This window comes from Antechinus flavipes, chromosome 1 (genome assembly GCF_016432865.1).
Source record: "Antechinus flavipes isolate AdamAnt ecotype Samford, QLD, Australia chromosome 1, AdamAnt_v2, whole genome shotgun sequence".
In the NCBI taxonomy this organism is placed as follows: domain Eukaryota; kingdom Metazoa; phylum Chordata; class Mammalia; order Dasyuromorphia; family Dasyuridae; genus Antechinus; species Antechinus flavipes.
Window position 1 is genome coordinate 229,822,689 of NC_067398.1, and position 8,408 is coordinate 229,831,096.

An 8,408-nucleotide genomic window follows, 5' to 3' on the forward strand; every position below is an offset into this window, starting at 1 on the left:
AAAAGGGAGGAAGAAAAGGGAGGAAAGAAGGAAGGAAGAAAAGGAAGGAAGGAAGGAAGGAATTGTTCTTAAGATTGAACTGGATAAGATTATGGATGTCCTAGCCAGAAAAGTTGGAATTACTCTTCAAAGGGGAGAGAGAAGCAGCAAAAGAATCAGAAAGAAAGCATTGAGTATCTAGAACTTTTCCTTCTTCCCTGCTCTAGTTTTAGAAAGAATCTGCTAAGTGAGTGGACTATGCTTATTATAAGACATTATTGAAACATGGTAAATTATTTACACTCCACCTCAACCTCTACTTTATTATTATTTGTAAATAGAAGGCATCCTAAATATTTTTTTCAATTTACTTACTTGCTGTTTCAATAAAAATTTAAATAATTTTTAAAAAAAGGTGTTCTCTAAATAAAGTTAAAATTTGAGCTTAATTTTTCAATTAGAGTGTATAGTCTTGTGAATAAAGAGTAGAAATGAGAGAAATGTCAGGGACTATTTGAAATATACAATTTGAATCTATTGTAAATGCTAATCTCTAGCCAAATGATAGGATGATTTGATTGACATGTATATGATTTATCTTAATCTGCATAATAAATTTCTCTAACTTTGCAGAGAGAAAAACCATGTTAATTGTCTACATATCTTGGATATCAGAGTCTTATCAGATATATTTTGTATTATTTCCTCCATACTTTCCTTTTTATATCCTAGTTTCACTAATTTTTTCAATTTCATGTAATCAGACATTATCTATTTTGTACTGAGAGAGGAACATTATATTTCCCTTCTATTATTGTTTTACGGTGTGTTTTGTAATTAAGTCAATTTTTCCTTTATGAAATTATGTGTAATATCATTTACTACATGTATTTAATATTAATATTGCTTTCTTGTTTATGATTTCTTTAAGGATAATGTCATTTCCATGTTTATGTTTTTTAATATAAATTTTTAATTTTTGCTTTGTTCAGTTTTTCATTTACCTGATAGACAGTAAATTTTATTCCATCTTTTCTCTTTAATTCCATGTATGTCTTGCCTTTTAAAATATATTTCTTTTGATGGTCCTATCTCCTCTTCTCCTTTTTTTTTTTTTTTAATACACAGGTTCAGTTTTTTCCTTTCTCCTTTTTAAAAATAACCTCTAAATTTCTTAAAAAAAAAAAAACCTCTATCTCTATGAGATAATTTATTTCAATACTTATTCTTTCCTTGTAATTATTTACCTTTCTTTTATTTTTGTTATTTTAGGATGTTTGTAAGTCAAGTATTCTTCTCATATCTTTTTTTTTTTTTTGCAGGAATGCCTTAAATATTTCTCTTATTGAATGTCAATCTTTTTATTATTTTTATAGAATAGGCTTAGGCTTGTAAGGTATATGATTTTAGATTGCATTTAGAGCTTAGGGTCCCTTTTACCTCTAAAGCTAATCTACTATCAATCTTTGCTTTTCAGAATATACTATTCCATTCTCTTCTGCAGTTTTTAGAGGATATAGACTAATCTTGTTGTTCAAATTAATTTTCCTTTGTACATGAAGTTTTTGTATTGTCTGCTTGCATAATTTGTTATTTGTCATCAGAATTGCAAAATGTAACTGCTATATGTTTTAAGAGTTTCAAGTATAGGTTCTATTTTGTTCTGGAGACACAATCTATTGATTCTTTTAATTGGTGCTTTATTTAAGTATTTAAACGTTCTGGGCAATTTTCTTGTATTATTTCCCTCATTTTAGCATTCCAGCATTTTTCCCCAGCAATAGATTTTTTAAAAAATATTTAAAAATAAAGCTAAACTAAAGTTCCCCAAGTTATCTCTCAAAACAAACCAAAGAAAAACTAGCTAAATTTTTTTTATAGTGAATATATCCCTCAAACATTTGTATATGTGATTAAATGCTATGCCTATTATTGCCACAGGAACCTCAAGTAAACAATATATATGTGTTCTAGGAAACTAGGGTATATGAAAGGAAGAGTAGGCACACACAGGTTTTAATTCAATAAGGGGGATAATGAGGTGAAAAGAGGGAGAAAATAAATTTATATTTTCTTCTTAATTCTGTTCATATAAATATATTTATAAATTCCAAAAAGAGGAGTGGAGATGGAGTAACAGAAAAAGGGGATTGGGGAAAGTATAGATTCCTTCCATATCACTCTCAAAATATGAAAACATATTCAAATTACAAAAAATATTGGTGGACCAGGATCGGGGGAAAGGATGTCCAGCAAAGGAGGGAGAGGATGGATAAGAGAGAGACACAGATAGGAGAGAAGCCATCCAGAGAAAGAAACAGAAAAGATTTTATTTTATAACAACAAAAAGATAGATGTTTGACAAGAGAGGTATTTGAGGCATTCCTGAGGGTGGAGGTCGGAGTGAAAAAGATGGTATGAGAAGAATACTTGACTTTTTTGGTTCTTCAGCTGTTTTCAGTACAGACCTACACTTCAGGATCTCAACTGGGACTTTCTTGGTAAAAACACTGGAATGGTTTTCTATTTCCTTGACTTACAAATGCTATAAAATAACAGAAACACAAGAAAGGTAAATAATTACAAGGGAACATTATGTAAATGAATGAAAAAATGAAATAAATTGTCCCATAGGATAGAAGTTATTTTAAACATTTTCAGGTTATATTTTATGTCTAGTGCTTGAGTGTATGTCTGCCTGTCTCACTGGCCATTGTCTTTATTGGGCTTCCTGGCATCTTGTATGTTTACATGTGTGTCTGAATCAGCAGCTCCATCTGTTTTTCTGCATCTCTTGCCTTCTCCACTTTACTTCCCAGACTGTGAGGCTGATCTTTGCTTCCTTTGCCTATTGGGAGGTGGCTCACCCGAGGATGTTCAGTCCATAGTTCTTTTTGTCCACTGGAAGTTCAAAGCAACCCATGGAATTGTTGAGGAAGAGGGAGGCATTCTGGGCCTCTGAGGGCTGGAGAACGTAATCACCATGGAATATAAAGTATTTTCCAAAGTTGTCCATTGTTGTTATCTCTTCCACCCCACTGCTCCCGCAACTCTGCTACCTGTCAGCCTCTGAGCATCCTTGAGCCACTAAATCTTGGCCCCGGACATAATGAATTACTTGAAGAGTTTGTCAGCTTTTGTGCTGGTGATGCTGTAGGACATCTATAATTTGTAATTTATCCTCCTGTGTATCCTGTCTCTGAGGTAATAGGGGACTGGGAAAAATCTCCTTATGGAAAGAAAGATTTTTAGCTGTACCTCAATCAGGAAACAGAAATGAAGGAGCAAGATCATAAAGTACAAACTGGGCAATAAGGCATAAGTATCCTGGAAAAGTAGGAAGGAACAAGGTCATAAAGGATATTAGAAGTCAGAGAATTTTATATTTTTCCCAGAAGTAATAGAGAAAACCACTGAAGTTTATTCAGTGGGAGGTAAGGAAGGAGTGACCTGGTCAGATCTGTACTTTAGAAAGTTCAATTTGACAACTGCTTAGAAAAAGTACTAGTATGAGGGGGTGGGAAATTTGAGGCAGGAAGATCAAATATCAGGCCATTTTGATAGTCAAAAAAATGTATGTTTATTTCTTACCTTGAGTCTATCACCTCTCTGTGAGGAATAGGGTAACATGTTTCATATAGATCCTCTGGAGACATGTTTGGTTACTACATTGCTTGGAATTCTTAAAGCTATTTTTATTTACCATGTTATCATTTTCATATAAATTGTATTCCAATCCTTCTTACTTCATTCTGTACAAGTTCATACTACCCAATACTCTCCTAAATCATCTCTTTTATAATTTTTATAGAATAATAGATTTATTTCTATCAATGATTCTATTAAGCATAATTTTATTATATTAATATACCTCAAGACTGCATTTAAAGAGATTCAGCAGATAAAAAAGAGGAACTATTCCAATGAAAAGAAAAAGTAAAAACTATCAGAGAAAGACATGGGCTGTTTTTTTAAAGATAGGTTTTTAAAAATTTCAATAGTATTTTGTTTTTCCAATCACATATAAAGATAGATTTAAATATTCATTTTTGTAAGATTTTGAGTTCTAAATTTTTTTCTCCCTCCCTCCCTTACCTCTTTTCCCAAGGTAGCAAGCAATCTGATATAGGTATAACATGTTTCCACAATAGTTATGTTGCGAAAGAAAAATCAGAATAAAAGGGAAAAACTACACATGCATGGAAAAAAAAAAAAAACAAGGAAAAAGGTGAAAATAGTGTACTTCAAACTATAGTCAGTCACTACAATTCTCTCTTTGGATGTGGATGCATTTTCCATCCCAAATCTATTGGAATTGTCTTGGATCACTGTAGGCTGTGAAGAGATACACTGGATATGTATCTCATAGTTGATTATAAAGATAAGCTTCAAAAAAGAAAAACACAGAAGAGAGGAGGAAGCAAGGAGAGATAATACAAGTAACATAAAAGTGAAGCACAGTCCTGTGGGATAGTATTTTTTTTTTTTTTTTTTTTTTAGGGAGCAGCAAAAGACAAAAGTGCTTTATTGGTGCTTGCTTCAGCAGCATATATGCTAAAATTGGAATGATACAAAGATTAGTGTGACTTCTGTGCAAGTATGACATGAAATTAATGAAGCATTCTATATTTTTAACTTTTTAAAAAATGTCAATTGACTACAATTAAATAAAACAAACTAGTGTTACACAATCCCTGACTAATGATCTGTTTCTATAGCCTAACATCTCTGACCACTTATTTGTATCACACACAATTTTTTTTTCCTTTTCTTTTTTTTTAAAATAACTTTTTATTGACAGAACCCATGCCAAGGTAATTTTTTACAATATTATCCCTTGCATTCACTTCTGTTCTGATTTTCCCCCTCCCTCCCTCGACCCCCTCCCCCAGATGGCAAGCAATCCTTTACATGTTGAATAGGTTACAGTATATCCTGGATACAATATACGTGTGCAGAACCGAACAATTCTCTTATTGCACAGGGAGAATTGAATTCAGAAGGTATAAATAACCTGGGAAGAAAAGCAAAAATGCAAGCAGTTTATATTCATCTCCCAGTGTTCTTTCTTTGGGTGTAGCTGCTTCTGCCCATCTTTGATCAATTGAAACTGAATTAGCTCTCTTTATCGAAGAGATCCACTTCCATCAGAATACATCCTCAAACAGTATCATTGTTGAAGTACATAATGATCTCCTGGTTCTGCTCATTTCACTTGGCATCAGTTCATGTAAGTCTCGCCAGTCCTCTCTGTATTCATCCTGCTGGTCATTCCTTACAGAACAATAATATTCCATAACATTCATATACCACAATTTACTCAACCATTCTCCAATTGATGGGCATCCTTTCATTTTCCAGCTTTTAGCCACTACAAACAGGACTGCCACAAACATTTTGGCACATACAGGTCCCTTTCCCTTCTTTAGTATCTCTTTGGGGTATAAGCCCAGTAGAAACACTGCTGGATCAAAGGGTATGCACAGTTTGATAACTTTTTGAGCATAGTTCCAAACTGCTCTCCAGAATGGCTGGATGTGTTCACAATTCCACCAACAATGTATCAGTGTCCCTGTTTTCCCACATCCCCTCCAACATTCCCCTGTGGGATAGTATTAGGAGTGTTATGGTCCAACAAACCAAAGTTACTGAAAAAAGCTAACAAAAAGAGCTAACTATAGGAGATAAGAGAGGGTTAAAGAAGGAACTAGACTATCCTTTGGGTTCATATAATGCTGTTAATGGACTACAGAAAGAAGGAAAAGTTGCCCAATTCTTATTTAGCTTCTATTTTCTTTGGCATGTAGAATGATATTTGACTAAAAAAGATAGAGATTGTAGTGTGATTCAAACCACAGAGCCCATTGGTGCAGAATCTTTTTCATTGGTAGATGCCCCAAACTTGCATGAAGGGTAGGGTAAAATGAGAAAGGTGAAAGATTTAGGACTCTTCTGGCTTCTAACTTCTGAAAGAAAACTGCCATTCAAATCTCTTATCAAGTTGCTAATAGGAGAGAAAGATACTGGGAAGAAGTCGAATCATATCATTCTTTACAGGTTACCAAATTAGAAACTTTGTGGAATTTCCCTCTGGGTGAAATCTGGGACTCTTTTTCTTGTTGAGCTGACTTACTGTGCTCCCAGTGGGGGAATTCTTTCATCTCTGTATGTCTGGTATATATTCTTCTATGTATACTTTTTCAGATTTCTATTTTCCTATCATTGGATAAGTGGGTTTCTCTGCTATTTGCTATATGTATTCATTGTGGAACTAGCATTTGAAGGATTAAGAGGAAAATGAAGAGGAGGAAGAGGAGAAGGGATTTGGGGAAAAGATAACAAGTTCATTTTTGGACAAGTTGAATTTGAGAGGCCTACAGGATATCCAATTCAAACTATCTAAGAGGCAGTTGGCAATACAGGACTAGAACTCAGGAGAAGGACTAACAATATACAGATTAAAGAAATGGTTACTGAACAGCTAGAAAAGAAAAATGATCAAAGAAATTCAATGTGGTTTCACCAAAAATAAGCCATATCAGTCTAAAGCAATTTTCACCACCCTCTTTTTTGTGTGACAAAATAGATCAGAGGATAGATCAGAGGAATTCTATAGATATTGTTCTTTTAAATTTTAATAAAGTATTTTCAGAGTTTTTCATATTGTTACAAAAGGGATCTATTCAATGAAAGTTAATTAACCTTATTCTTGAGGAAAATATGAAGATATGGAGGCAACTAATTGGTGAAGTGGATAGGGCACTGGTCCTGGAATCAGGAGGAATTGAGTTCAAATTCAGCCTTAATACTTGCTGTTTGGTTATTTACCCTGGGCAACTCACTTACCCCAACTGCAGGAAGGAAGGAAGGAAGGAAAATATGTTTAGGCTAAGTTAGATAAAATTAAAAGTTTAAAAAAATATAGATAAATTCAGAACTGATTGAATGATCTCATGCAAAGTCTTCAGCTCTTCAATATCAAATGGGAAGAAAGTTTCCAGTGGAATGTCCCAGGATTTAATGTGCATGACTGTGCACTGTTTCATATCTTGATCTATGATATGAATACAAGCATAGAAGCCACGCTCATCAAATATGTAGATGACAAAAAGCTGATAGGGATAATTAATTCATTGACAGTCATTGTTATGTCTGACTCTTTATGAGGGTTTTCTTGGGAAAAATTTAATGGTGATTTGCCATTTCCTTTTCAGCTCATTTTACAGAGGAGGAAACTGAAGTACACAGGTTTAAGTGATTTGCCAGGATCACACAACTGATGGATATCTCAGGTCACATTTGAACTCAGGTCTACCTGACTCCCCTCTTGGTGCTCTATCCACTAATCCACCCAGTAACCCTGCATGATAGTTAAACCTCCCCCAAAGATTTTGATAGGCTACAATGTTATTTCAAATTTAATAAGATGAAATTTAATAGCAATAGATGTCTTATACTTAAAGTCAAAAAATTTTAAAAATTAATGAAAAGGTATTTAATAAACTCTGTGCCAAGCTTAGAGTTCTGGGCCTGGTATCAGGAAGACCTGAATAAAAATCTGGCCTTGAATTCCAAAAGTCTTGTGATGGAGAGAGCCATCTACACTCAGAGAGAGGACTGTGGTAACTGAAGGTGGATTACAACATAGTATTTTTACTCTTTTTGTTATGGTTTGCTTGAATTTTATTTTGTTTCTAATTTATTTTCCTTTTTGATGTGATTGTTCTTGTGCAACAAGAAAATTGTATATATATATGCCTATATTGGATAACATGGTAAAAAATATGTTTAACATATTTTCAATTACTTGCCATCTAAGAGAGGGAGTTGGGGGCGGGGAAAGGGAGGAAATTGGAACACAAGGTTTTGCCAGGGTCGATGTTGAAAAATTATCTTTGCCTATGTTTTGAAATTAAAAAACTTCAATAAAAAATCTGGCTTCAGACATTTACTTGCTATGTGACCTTAGGCAAGTCACTTAACCTGTTTGTTTTTGGAGAAGGAAATGGCAAACTAATCCAGTAATCTTGCCCCCCAAAATTCCTTGACAACAGGGTCATAAAGAATCACGCACAATTGAACAAGTAAACAACAACAAAGAATGGGCTGCTGAGAATATAAAATATAAAAAGAAGAGTCCCTTTCCTTTTTTTTTTTTTTTTAAATTTTATTTAATAATAACTTTGTATTGACAGAATCCATGCCAGGATAATTTTTACACAGCATTATCCCTTGCAATCACTTATGTTTCGTTTTTTCCCCCTCTCCCTCCTCCCCCCCCCAAGATGGCAAGCAGTCCTATATATGTTAAATATGTTGCAGTATATTCTAGATACAATACATATTTGCAGAACCGAACAGTTCTCCCGCTGCACAGGGAGAATTGGATTCAGAAGGTAAAAATAACTCGGGAAGAAAATCAAAAATCA

At 33.8% G+C, this 8,408-nt stretch overlaps 1 non-coding gene across 1 annotated transcript; it reads left to right on the plus strand.

The window, feature by feature from the left end:
- Positions 1 to 4,509: 4,509 nt before the first annotated feature.
- Positions 4,510 to 4,612, plus strand: LOC127546045 (U6 spliceosomal RNA). The gene has a single exon (XR_007949912.1). It is a non-coding gene; the product is annotated as a U6 spliceosomal RNA (small nuclear RNA).
- The last annotated feature ends 3,796 nt before the right edge of the window (positions 4,613 to 8,408 follow it).